This window comes from Schistocerca nitens, unplaced genomic scaffold (genome assembly GCF_023898315.1).
Source record: "Schistocerca nitens isolate TAMUIC-IGC-003100 unplaced genomic scaffold, iqSchNite1.1 HiC_scaffold_376, whole genome shotgun sequence".
Taxonomy (NCBI): domain Eukaryota; kingdom Metazoa; phylum Arthropoda; class Insecta; order Orthoptera; family Acrididae; genus Schistocerca; species Schistocerca nitens.
The window spans coordinates 8018779-8033740 of record NW_026045910.1 but is presented as its reverse complement, the minus strand read 5'-3'; positions in this window follow the sequence as shown (position 1 = coordinate 8033740).

Here is a 14962-nt window from a genome sequence, read left to right as displayed (position 1 = left end):
TCCGAAATCCACAGTGTCAAGAGAGTGCCGAGATTACCAAAGGTCAGGAATTACCTCTCACCGCGGACGAACCAGTGGCCAGCAGCCTTCACTTAACGACCGATAGCATCGTTTTTTTGCGTAGCGTTGTCCGTGGTAACAGGCACACAACACTGCGTGAAATAACCGCAGAAATCAATGTGGTACGTACGACGAATATTTTCGTTAGGGCAATGTGACGAAATTTGGCGTTGATTGGCTATAGCAGTGCCAACCTCTTCATCTCAGAGTAGCACTCTCAACGTACGTACTCCTCAACGATATGCTGGATGTATTTCAACCACGGTCTACAGTTTTTACCCTCCACAGACCCTTCCACTACAATGGAAGTTATTCCGCAGTGTCTTAACAGATGTCCTACCACCCTGTCCGTTCTTCTGATCAGTATTTTCCGTGTATTCCTTTCCTCGCCGATTCTGCGGACAACCTCCTCATTACATACCTCATCAGTTCACCTAATTTTCAACATTCTTCTGTAGCACCATCACAAATGCTTCGATTTTTTTTTCTTTTCCGGTTTTCCCATAGTCCATGTTTCACTAGCATACAGTGCTGTGTTCCCATCGCACATTCTCAGAAATCTCCTCCTCAGATAAAGGCCTATGTTTGATGCTAGTAGACTTCTGTTGGTCAGGAATGTCATTTTTGCTAATGCTAGTCTCCTTTTATGTCTTTCTTCTTTCGACCGTCATGGGTTATTTTGCTACCTAGGTAGCAGAATTCGTTTACTTCACCTACTTCGTGATCACCAGCCCAGGTGCCAATTTTCTCAATGTTCTCATTTCTGCTACTTCTCATTACTTTCGAATTTTTTCTATTTACTCTTAATCCGCATTTTGAACAAATTAGACAGTTCATGCCGTTCAGAACATCTTGTAATTTTTCTTGAGTTTCACTGAGGATAGCACTATCACCAGCGAATCTTATCATAGATAACTTTACACCATCAGTTTTAGTTCCATTCTTGAACCTTACCTTTATTTCCGATGTTCAGATTGAACAGAAGTGGCGAAAGATTACATTCCTGTCTTACTGCCATCCACCCTTTTTTTATCGATGAACTAAATTCTTGGTCTTTCAGATTTGTTGTTCCCTCTTGCTTCTTGTACATATTGTACATTACCCGTCTTTACTATAACTTGCCCCTATTTTTCTCAGAATTTCGAAATTCTTGCACCATTTGACTGTGTCGATGCTTTCTCCAGGTCGACAAATCTTATGAACGTGTCTTGATTTTTCCATAGTCTTGCCTTCATTATCAACCGCAACGCCAGAATTGCCTCTCTGGTGCCTCCCCCCCCCCCCCCCCCCTAGATCTTCATCTAACACATACTCAGTTTTCTTTTCCATTCGTCTGTATATTATTATTGTGAACAACTTGGATGCATGAGCTGTTAAGTGAATGTACGATAATTCTCGCATTTGTGAGCTCTTGCAATCTTCGAAATTATGTGAATGATGTTATTCCGAAAATCAGATGGTGTATCGACAGAGTCCTACACTGTACACACCAACGTGATTAATCGTTTTGTAGCCACTTCCCCCAATGATTTTAAAAACTGTGGTGGAATTTTATCTATCCCTTATGCCTTATTTGACCTACAGTCTTCGAAAGTGCTTTTAAATCCTAATACAGGATCCCCAATCGCCTCTATATCGTGTCTTGTTTCTTCTTTTGTCACGTCATCTGACAAGTCTTCCTCCTCATAGAGTCCTTCGCTGTAATCTCTCCACCTGTCCGTCCGCTGCTCTGAATAACAATAGAATTCCGGTTGCACTCTTAATATCATCACCCTTACTTTTAATTTCATCCAAGGTTATTTTGATTTTTCTATCTGCTGAGTCAGTCCTTCCGACGATCATTTCTTCTTCGATTTTTTTTTTTTTTACATTTTTCATGCAGCCATTTCCCCTTAGCTTATCCGCACTTTCTATTTATTTCACTCCTACCTGACTTGTGTTTCTGTAATCATGAATTTTCATGAATGTTTTTGTACTTCCTTCTGTCACCCATCAACTGAAGTATATCTTCTGTCACGCATGATTTTTTCACATTTACCTTCTTCGTACTAATGTTTTTCTTCACAACTTGTTTGATTATCCTTTTGGAGATGTCCATTCCTTTTCAAATAAATTATCTACACAGCTATTCCTTATAGCAGATTCATAACCTCAGAGAACTTCAAGCGTTTTTTTTTTTTTTTTTTTTTTTTTTTTTACCTTAGTACTTCTATATCCCACTCCTCTGCACAATGATGTTTCCTGACTGGTGTCGTAAGCTTCAGCCGACTCCTCGTTACTGCTAAACTGTGATCTGAGCCTACACCTGCTCCTGGGTACGTCTCAAAATGCTGTATCTGATTTCGCAATATCTGCCTGACCATGATGTAATGTAACTGAAATCTTTCCACATCCCCCGGCTTTTACCATGTATACCTCCTCCTCTCGTGATTCTTGAACAGAGTATTCGCTATTACTAGCTGAAATTTATTGCACAACCTTATTAGTATTTCTCCTCTTTCATTCCTAGTACCAAGCTAAAATTCTCCTGTAACCTTTTTTTTTTTTTCTACTGCTTCCCCTGCAACCGCAATTCAGTTCCCCATGACTATTCGATTTTCCTCTCCATTTACTGACTGATTTTCCGGTTCAGGATCCTAATAAACTTTTTCTATCTATTCATCTCCAACATGCAACGTCAGCATGTATACCTGAACTGTCACGGTCGGTGGGGGTTTGCTGTCGCTTCTCAGGAGAACAACCCTGCAACCCTATCACTGAACTGTTCGCAGCAACTCACTCTCGGCCCTACCTTCCTGTGAATAATGAATCCCACTCCAATTATATTATTTTCTATTGCAGTTGATATTACTCTATACACATCTGAACAAAATTCAATATCTTCTCCCCATTTCATTTCACATACCTCCACTATATCTAGAATGTGCAGTAGCGTTTTCCGTTTCAGATATTCTAGCTTTCCTGCCACGTTAAAACTTCTGACATTCCCCGGCCCGACTCGTAGAACATTATTCCTTCATTGGTTATTCAGTCTTTTTCTCCTGGTCACCTCCCCCTTTCCGGTGACCACAAGAAAAAGATTGCCACGCAACGAAAGATTAACGTTTTACCCTAGACGCCTGGAAAACTTCGGCGTGGTCAGATGAGTCCCAATTTCAGTTGGTGCAGGCCCCATAAAGCCATGGAGCAGAGTTGTCAAGAACGCACTGTGCAAACTAGTGGTGGCCCCATAATCGTTTGGGCTGTGTTTACACAAGGCGGACTAAGTACTCTCGTCCATTTACTGGCCATGGTTATGTTCGGCTGCTTGGAGACCATTTGGCGCAATTCACGGTTTTAGTGTTCGCAAACAACGATGGAATTTTTATGGATGACAATCCACCATGTTACCATTGCTGGGCCACAATTTTTCATGATTGGTTTGAAGAGCATTCTAGACAATTCGAGGGTATGATTTAGCCACCCAGATCACCCTACATAAAATATATCAAGCGTTTCGTCAGTTCATGCTTAAAATCCTAGACCGGCAAAATTTTTAAATAATAGGCAACTCTAGAGGCAGTATGGGTCTATACTTCTTCAGGAGACTACCAATAATTTGTTGAGTCAATGCCATGTCGAGGTGTTTCACTATGCTAGGAAACAATGGTCCAAATCGATGTTAGGAATTATCCCATGACTTCTGTCACCACAGTAAAGTGGTCTTAAGAAAGCACAAGCTGCAGCCAAGGAAATATACAAGTATAGAGAAAGAAAATCGTGGCAAAATTTCTGCACTGCAGTCTGCAAAGGAACACCATTAACCACGATCTGGTATTTAATAAGAACATAAGAAACAATCAGATAGTGGACGTGCACAGACCTCTACCATACGACAAAATAGCACAATCATTCTTGTATGTAACATTATGGACAAGGGAGATGAGGCGCAATGTGGAGAGGAATGTAGTATAATTACACGAACATTTTCGCTGGAAGAACTCCACATTTCGCTCTCCCAAGGGACGGCGCTGCGCCTGGCCCGGATTACACTGATTACCCAGTGCTAAGACACACCCCACACAAAGGGAAGCGGCAGCTACTTAAAATTTACAATAGTTTATGGACTCAAAACATCAAAATCGACTCGCTGAAAACATGTCGATTCGTCCTCCTCCACAAATCGGGAAAAAGGTGTGACTATCATTATACTACTTTGTTTGGCGAAGATATTGGAAACAACTACTAAGTGGTACTAAGAATGGTGGTGTGAAAACAAGAAAATGTTACCGTCAAAACAACGTGGGTTTCCGAAAGAAAAAGCGACAGCTGATATACTTCCATTGTTAGGTGTCAGCATACAGTTAAATTTTGACTCAGATAATTGAAGTATCTGAGGGTTGCGTTTATAGGCGAGACTAAAGCATACGACAATGTCGTCTTGTCATTCTTAGCGAAAAAACTGAAGAACCTTCAGATCTAAAAAGAACATAATCGTCATATTACAAGCTTTCTGAGCAACAGGCAACCAATCATTTTGGAATACGGAACTACACTGGGGCATGAAGAAACTAGCAGGACACTCTCGCAGGTATCACTATTGGCTCCCTTATTAACCAATTTCTATATTTCAGACCTTAATGACCTGTTTGACTGACATCCAAATATTCCAATACACGGACGAAGTCTGCAGCTGTGCTGAAGACAGTACTCTTCAGTCGTCTCATCTGAAAATATGCAGAGAAAAAAAATGGTTCAAATGGCTCTGAGCACTATGGGACTTAACATCTGTGGTCATCAGCCCCCTAAAACTTAGAACTACGTAAACCTAACTAACCTAAGGACATCACACAACACCCAGTCATCACGAGGCAGAGAAAATCCCTGACCCCGCCGGGAATCGAAACAGGGAACCCGGGCGCGGGAAGCGAGAACTATGCAGAGAAAGTGCCTCTAAATCTCTGATAGCAAATCTACTCTTATGAGCTTTACTCATAACGGGACTCCACTTCCCCAAACAATACAACTGGGATGTATTTTTCCTGTAGCGAAATTAACACAATATCTTGGGATTATGGCGATGATACACTAGGCTGGGCTCCTCATATCCGACACATCATTACCAGATGTGAAAAAGCTTGCATTCTCATCAGAGCTACGACTGGTATATGGTGGGGCACAAATCGGCAGACAGTGACGACATTATACCGGTCCGTATAAGGACAAACGTTGACTGCGGACACATGTGCTACGGATTAGCATCAGACAGCACCTTCCGGACACTCGACACTCTGCAGTATGGAGCCTTGCGTCCGGTTACAGGAGCGTTCATGTCAACCGCAACCAACGAGAATGAACCACTGTTAAATTTGCGATGAATGTACTTCTTCAAGAAATTCTTCTTGCAGCTCTGTTTCGACGAATGCAAGCTCCTTGACGAAAAAATCCAAGAATTAACATACTACTTCGAGCGGGAGAGATACAGGCTGAATAAACAACCTCCACTCGTCGCGGGATCCAGAACGTCTATTGTAACTCACCACTGTATCCCTCGAACCATTCCATCACACTCATGGCCTTGTGACATGGCGCATTATCTAGTTGAAAAATTCCACTGCCGTCGGGAAACAGCGTCATGAAGGGGTGTACGTGGTCTGCAACCTGTGTACGATACTCCTTGGCCGTCATGGTGACTTCCACGAGCTCCACTAGACCCATGGACGCCCACGTGAATGTTCCCCAGAGCATAACGGGGCCGCCGCCAACTAGTCTCCGTCCCGCAGTGCAGCTGTCAAGGAGCTGTTGGCCTGGAAGACGGCGAATTCGCGCCCTCCCAACGGCATGGTGAAGAAGGTATAGGGATTCATCAAACCATGCAACGCTCTGTCATTGTGCCTACGTCCAGTGTCGATGGTGAAGCGCCCATTTCAGTTGAAGTTGCCGATGTCGTGGAGTTAACATTGGCACATGCATGGGTCGTCAGCTGCGAGATCCCATCTTTAGGAGCGTTCGGTGCACTGTGTGTTCAGACACACGTATACTCAGCCAATCATTACAGTCTGATGTTAGTTCCGCAACAGTTCACCGCCTTTCCTAGTTTGCCATTCTGCCAGCCTACGACGTCCGACATATGTAATGAGGGGTGGCCGCCAACCTCACGGCGTCTCGACGTGGTTTCATCTTGACTTTTCCATGTGTTGAAGAAACTCGCCACACCACTGGTCGAACACCCGACAAGTCGTGCAGTTTCCGAAACGCTCGTGCCTAGCCTCCGGGCCACCCCAATCAACCCTCGGTGAAACTCACATCAATCGCGCGTCTTCCCCGTTCTACACACGGACAGCACGCTCACCGTCATTCCTTACCTGTTGACGCTGCTATCGCCTGGACGGATCTATACCGATAGTAGGTCTGTGTTCATGATGTTCGGGCTGATCTGTGTACTTGCCTGAATACTTGTGTAACTATACTTATGGCTGTAACACCCAGATATGTTTGTTGTATACTGTTCTCATGTTCCTTCTGGATAGTACTCTTGGAGTGCAGAAATATTCAAAGCCCTATCTGCAGCATTTGAAACAATTATTACAGGTCTCAGAGAAGAACATTTTATTGTTAATTTAGATGTGTAGTCATTAATACAAATTGAATCGGGAATATCACAAATGTATATTAAAGGTGACTGGTCATTTCTTACTGTGATACTACCAGTATGTTTATAGCATGCTACCTATGAGTATCCTGTGTTTATTCGTTTTAGTGTACTATGAATGAAAATTTGTTTTATGTCGGAGTCTATCCTTTGTTAAGCCTAGCAACTTCGTAGTAGGGTACGATATTTCCAGCATTGAGATGGTTGTGTGTGCACGTTCCGAAATAATAATAAAAAATAAGAAAGAAAAAGAATATGGGCTGAGCTTGTAGCCGCTCTGTACCCATGCTCAGCATTGCACTGAAGTGAATCATGGATTGTACGAAAATGGGAAGAGAAGAGAACAGAAGTGTTTGAGACGTGGTGTTATAGATGGTTGTTCACAAATGGTTGGACTGATAATTAGCAAATATTGCTGGGAGATGTAGAGTTTTTGCGCATGAGAGCATGCTATGGCAGGCTGCATCAAACCACACATAATAAGACTTTCTTCAAGAGATACGTACTTGTAATCTCATGCTGAAAAGTATCCGAACGACTTGAATTACTTTTCGCCTGATTTACCTACATCCCACATATCTTAAATCTAATCTCGTTTTGGTACAGTCATTTGACTATGCAAAATGGTTACCACAAGTGACCAGTAGAAAACACTGCTGTGTATGGCGATAACTCCAGATACATTTACAAAATTAATACCTCGATTACAAATATCAGGGAGTATCTGAGACTGTCCTTAAAGATAGTAAACTCAAATTTATTACAAGTAGCGTCATTTCTAACGTGTTACCACTATCATTGGTAACTCTAATACATTAATCATTCTTGAATTCTTCTACTCTAAAAGATTTTTCCGTTGTTGTTTCCGTTCGGGCGCTAAAGACTACACTGTTGAGCGCCCATAACACCATATCCATCCATCCATCTAAAAGATTTTCTACCCATCTATCAACTGTCGTTCACTAAGCGAGTGCTTTTGCTTAAACTGAATAAAGAACTAAGTTGCCATAAAAAAACGGATTAACGGCGTCAAGTGTTATATAGAAACCTCACCACGAACAACGTACCACTAGTAATTTCACTGTCTTCATGATGGTACATCGATACATGTGTGGTTCGAAAACCACCTATAGTACTTGTTATTTAACAAACAATGACATTGAAAAAGTAAGTCAGTCATATGCTTTGAGGCTCCACCATAACACTAATCATCATAGCTGACTAACCATAAGGAGGCTTGATATAATACATTTTAGCCAGTATCCACAAGTTTGAAATTTAAATTACATGACAAAAATTTTTGTACTGGATCGGAAAAACTATCGAGAAACTGTTGTCCCAGTTAACTAATCACCTAATGTGTTGCATATGGTTTTATTCCCAGGTAACAAACCTGAAATGACGTGATGTATGTGCTGGATGGCGGTTCGAACCCAGCACCCAGAATGATTGTTACGTAAGAACTGTCAAATTTAGGTATCGAATTTTCTCGCTAGTAGCGAGATGTTTTGAACCGGAGTGACGAAACAATTAATAATACCTGCCTTCCCGGGATTCGAGCACGGTACCTATCGTCGTTGTTTTCTAGACACGAAAATACATTATGTACAGGTTTCTTTCGCCATGAGCGAGACGTGCGCATGTGAAACTATAAGTGACATGACGAAGAATACAATGATGACTGGGAATCTAACTCCGTACATATCGTTATTGACGACACAATAAGACCCGTAAACAATAGAATTCTTTTTCACCAGTGGCTATGAAAGGTAAGTTTGAACTTGAAATGATGTGAGAAAAGATCTTTAGGTGTGCTAATGCTAAAGCTTATAAGTATATCATATAGAACAACGAACTGGCAGAACGTCTTCACGAAGGGACCAAATCACGTGAAACCAGAACCTATGTATTCAACATCTCAAGCTGAAATAAAAGATAGACTAAGTGCCTTGACCTTACATGGCGTCTGATTCTTTAACTAAAACAAAAATACTAACGTTACTTGTTACTGGTGACAGAGTTTCTGTGTAGTGTCACTTAAGTCTCTGGCATGGCCAACCTACTGTGTGATATATTGCGAAGGGAAATCACGTAACTTACTATTTGGGCAGAATTTACTCCTAAAAAAGGAAATTTGTGCACAGGTTTGTTGCAATTCTGGATCTGACAGAAAGGGGAAGGCAGAAAGTTTGAACGTCTGTGCTTTCTACGAGGAGTGTGTTACTGGACAAATGATGTCGAATAACAGCTTTCTCGTGTCATAAACGATGATTTTAACGTGAGTTATTTGCCACATTAAGCAAGCCTCTGCCACATAAGAATTAAAACATTAGTTCTCTGTGAACACAGAATGTAGAACCACAGCAACTTCGTCCTTTTTTGGAGGCGTCGTTTCCACTGACCTAGCGATGTACGACAGCACTTACTGCTCCCTCATCATGCTAGTGACGGCTGGGAGAGATAATTCGAAATGAGGACGAAATTAGTTGTAGTTTCTGCTTGTGACCTTCCTGGAATAAGAGCGCACATTTGATCGCTAGATGACAGACCATAAGTGACAATCGGTGAGAATATTTAATTGAAGTACGTAGACAGTATCAAGCTAGAGCGGAGAGTGCACTGATGTTAAACTTCCTGGCAGATTAAAAGTGTGTGCCGGACCGAGACTCGAACTCGGGACCTTTGCCTTTCGCGAGCAAGTGCTCTACCAACTGAGCTAACGAAGCACGACTCACGCCCCGTTCTCGCAGCTTTACTTCTGCCAGTACCTCGTCTCCTAACTTCCAAACTTTACAGAAGGACTCCTGCGAACCTTGCAGAACTAGCACTCTTGAAAGAAAGGATATTGCGGAGACATGGCTTAGCCACAGCCTAGGGGACGTTTCCAGAATGAGATTTTCACTCTGCAGCAGAGTGTGCGCTGATATTAAACTTTCTGGCAGATTAAAACTGTGTGCCGGACCGAGCCTCGAACTCGGGACCTTTGCCTTTAGCGGGCAAGTGCTCTACCAACTGAGCTACCCAAGCACGACTCACTCCCCCTCCTCGCAGCTTTACTTCTGCCAGTACCTCGTCTCCTACCTTCCAAACATTACTGTGCTTTCTACGAGGAGTGTGTTACTGGACAAATGATGTCGAATAACAGCTTTCTCGTGTCATAAACGATGATTTTAACGTGAGTTATTTGCCACATTAAGCAAGCCTCTGCCACATAAGAATTAAAAGCTCTCCTGCGAACCTTGCAGAACTAGCACTTGCCCGCGAAAGGCAACGGTCTCGAGTTCGAGTCTCGGTCCGGCACACAGTTTTAATCTGCCAGGAAGTTTTAGTATCAAGCTAATCTAACAGGATAATTCTGTATCACTCGAAGAAGTATCTCGACTGTCACAGGGTTGCCATATTTAATCTACGATGCTGTCAAGAGGCAATCATCCTCGCAACAGGAAGGAATACGTTTCCACAGCCGATGAGTTTCTTGAGCAGGCTAGATATTCAGAGTAATTATTAAAGGTTTTATAGGAAATAATTGGAGTCCTTTGTGATGAAGGGCTCAATGACAGCAATTCCCTAAATAAAAAGAAATTAAATAATTAGCCACGAGTGGTGCTTACAATCAGCGACCCATAGGAACATCTGGAGATACGATGCTCAGACGGTGTCAGATTGTGCACAGTCTATTCAGAAGCTATACTTTAATGATGTTAAAGTACTAGGATTCATTTACGGTGTTTATTGTGAACCAGGTTTTTACTCAGACTTCCTCAACAATGAGTGAACGACTTCGGTACACCACATTCTCATGATAGTAGTTAATTCTGAGCACGTCTTTTTGCGCTACTTTATTCGGCAGAGCATGAGACCGGTCTACTTAATGTTAATTTTTTTTTGTTTATGCGTTTCGGGCGTAGCGGATCATCGTAACAGAATATGAAAGGACTTCGTGCATGGTTTTTGTTTTGATGACGGCAGTAGCCGAAAACAGATAAAGAATTATAATATATATGAGGATCATTCAATAATAAAAGAGAGAAATGTAAAAGTTTGCAGGTGCTTTTTACTTTCATGACTTCCGGTGAACAACGTTCAGTCATCCGTTATTTTGCTTTCTGAAGGTTAAAAACTGACTAAAATCTATTCTCAAATGCCTTTATACTTTGGTAAAAGATGTACGAACCGCGAAAATTATTGTGAGTAGGCAGAACAGCTCACAAACGGTCGAACCTCAGGGACTGACCAACAGCGTCCTGGCGGACCAGTGGATCTATTAACTCCTTCGCTTGAAATCCGCATTGAGGACATTATTCATGAAGACCGACGTCTTACAGTTCAGCATATAGCAAAAAGAGCTTCAAAAGGTGTTGCCATACTCGTGGTCGTGCGGTAGCGTTCTCGCTTCCCACGCCCGGGTTCCCGGGTTCGATTCCTGGCGGGGTCAGGGATTTTCTTTGCCTCGTGATGACTGGGTGCTGTGATGTCTTAGGTTAGTTAGGTTTAAGTTGTTCTAAGTTCTAGGGGACTGATAACCATAGATGTTAAGTCTCATAGTGCTCAGAGCCATTTGAACCATTTTTTTGTTGCCATACTCCATAACGTTATCAGTAACAAGCTCAAATACAGCCAAAGATTTGCAAGACGGGCCTGGAGAGAATTAATGCAACAACACAAGAAATAAATCCTTTGGTAAAGTGGCTCAAACAACAAGAAAAAGACTTTTTTGAATCGGGTATATAAAATCTAGATTATTTTGGGAAAAGTGTATTAGTATTGGTGGGGTTATGTTGAGAAGCACTAAAAGTCTCTTTGTGTAAGAATGCTCATTTATTTCCTACAACAATATGTCTCCTCACTTATTGAATGTCCTTCGTATTAAACTATCAAGACGGTTTTAATCGCAAACTATAGGTTCATGTCAAGCAATTTCAATTTTAATTGAGTACCAATGTGAAGACTGAAATCAGGCACTGTGTAGTCCTTCGATATGACGTTCTGATGATGGAATATGCTCGAAACGCTTAAAGAAATACATTTTTGACAACTGGACTGTCGTTGCTAACGACCGAATAAAGTCGTGAGAAGCTACTTTCCAGTATATAAATACTGGTTGCTGAGTTCCTGTCTGACTTCATGTCGCAACCGATACTTGTTAATCACAGCAGTATGCAGTATGCTTGCCCCTTTCTATACACGATTTAATATTAAAGTTCTGTAATGCAAATATGTTTCCCCGTATTAACGTTGGTAAAGAATTTTTTTAAAGAACGCTTGTCACTGGAAGATAAACAAAATTGTTCGACGGCAGCCCGTTAAGTGTTAGACATGTCCATAACTAGTTTAACAAATCTGCTGATATTACTGATCGGCTCAATTTTTACTGTAAAAAATATTGGGTCGCATAAATAGAGAAAAATTAGAACGATAAACAGACATGCCATTAATGTTCTCACATCTGCTTGGTTTCTTTTGAAGACGAAGTTTTGGTGTGTACGCGGTCCCACTGCTACAAAGACAGGATAGTGCCAGGTGCTGCCTGTTATTGTTGCCAAACTATTTAACAGTAGTGCACATTGATAGGTCTTAGCTACTCTTCAGTTTGAATGAAGTAGGTACTCTACTGTATCTTATAATATGCTACACAGCGTGCATTGAGACAACCTGTACCTTACGAGTATGGCTTTTCATATAAATAATGATTCTTTAAGCGCTTTATGCCATAAACAATAATGTTACATAATGAACAACATAATTTAATGGTTCAAATGGTTCAAATGGCTCTGAACACTATGGGACTCAACTGCTGAGGTCATTAGTCCCCTAGAACTTAGAACTAGTTAAACCTAACTAACCTAAGGACATCACAAACATCCATGCCCGAGGCAGGATTCGAACCTGCGACCGTAGCGGTCTTGCGGTTCCAGACTGCAGCGCCTTTAACCGCACGGCCACTTCGGCCGGCAACATAATTTAATATTGTTCACACTAGACTTAAGTCTTTTGCCGCTGTTTGCAAAATACCGCAAAAGACGAATTTCAAAGGACGTCTCTTTAAGGTGGCATCATACTTAATAATCTGACTTAACAAACGCAAATCTTAATTATTGTGCTGTAAATGCGATTAAAATTACAGAACGCATTTTTGTGTATGTATGTTAAATCTAATGTTGTTGTCTTCTTTACGATAACTTTTTATTTGCAAATATGCCAAGGTGGAATATATCGATTTCCAGTTTCAACCAGTAAAATGACCATCTTCAGATCAAATAATAGAAACCACTATATACCTCGATTACTGAAACTCGACGCTTTGTCACAATCATATTTACAGTTTCAAACTCGAAAATTCAGAACTACAATTTCTGACTCTGAAATTCGAAACACAATTTTTGGCAAAAAAAAAAAATTCTCACAAGAAAGACTGCAACCCTGCTTTTAATATGGCTTCCTACAACACTGACAATGTCAGGAAATTTTAATAAGTTAAATCTGAAGATATTTGCTAAACAAATTATACCGTCAGCTATCAATTGAAATAAGAGTCAATCTTTATGTTCTGTGTGTTAACGATAAGTCTAATAATCAGTTCATCCCAACTTTTTTCGCTGTTGTGTATTTTACTGATCAGTAGTTACTTAAATGAACAACCAGTTCACTGCAATTCTTTTTCACTGCTTTGAATTTTACTGACCAGTAGTCTGAATGAATAGGTGTTCACTTTGATTCCTTTCATTGTTATGTGGGGTAACAACGACTGAAGATACGATGTCCTATCACACAGACGTGAAAACTAACGTTCGCAAATCACTTATACTGTCTTAAATGAGAAAAAAATTAAGCCACTTGGTGGATTACAGCTCTAGCAGTTTTTTACAAAAATAAAAAAGACAACTTACATCGGATACTGTACTGTCTCAAAAACCGATAACATCGTGACATTTGCCGGATTACAAGTCCATTCGGTTTTGATAAAATGAGGAACATTTATCTTGTAAGTAGGCTGTTTAGGTTTTTATATTGGTAACGCCACGTAGCGCTCTGTATGAAAATCACTGGCTGTGCAGCGTCCAGTCTGTGGCTGGTTTGGATTGTTGTTGGCCATTGTAGTGTTGGGCAGCTGGATGTGAACAGCGTATAGCGTTGAGCAGTTGGAGGTGAGCCGCCTACGGTGGTGGATGTGGGGAGAGAAATGGCGGAGTTTGGAAATCTGTAAGACTGGATGTCATGAACTGCTATCTATATTATGATTTTTCAACACTATTAAGGTAAATACATTGTTTGTTCTCTATTAAAATCTTTCATTTGCTACCTATGCCTATCAGTAGTTAGTGCCTTCCGTAGTTTGAAACTTTTATTTAGCTGGCAGTGGTGGCGCTCGCTGTATTGCAGTAGTTCGAATAACGAAGGTTTTTGTGAGGTAAGTGATTTGTGAAAGGTATAGGTTAATGTTAGTCACGGCCATTCTTTTGTAGGGATTATTGAAAGTCAGATTGCGTTGCGTTAACAAATATTTTGTGTCAGTTTAAGCACAGTCATGTATAATTGTTCAAAGGGGACGTTTCAATCTGAATTTTCCAGTCTTATGAAATATTTTGAAGACATGTTGCATAAGAATCAGTATCTTTCAAACCCATACAGCCCCTCAGAACTCATCCGCATTTGCTTAATCAAATTGCCTGAACATTTACGACATAATATTTTAGCAGGACGTTGCTAAGACGACATTGAAGCTTTTCAGGGACTGTTACAAGAACTGGGAATTGACACTGACAATTGCGGAACGCGAAAACAGGAACACAACAATTACATGTCACACCCGTCGCAATTCCGCGATGAAAGAAATAATAACTGGACACGACAAGGCTATTCTCATAACACAAATCGTGACCAAAACAGACACCACACTTATGACAACAGTTGGCAGAATAATAGGTACAGAGAAAGATGGCACTTCCATAGTAATGAATATGACAGAGATAACCATAGAAACAGACAATATGGGAACCAAAATAATTATTATCAAGGGAGACAGAATAACTTTAGACACAATGGTCCAGCGCGCAGTTGCGATTCAGGGAGAAATTCTCCACCACGTGACGGATAAGAAAGAAACTATGGAATCTACCGACATGACGACAGACTATATGATCGTAACGACAGACCTGAATTGCATCAGAACTGGCGGGATTCAAACACGGCAGGGCCTTCTCGACAAGGTGAATTTATAGAAGTTAGGTCTCCTAATCCTAATAACGATGCGCGCCAACAAAGAAACAGACA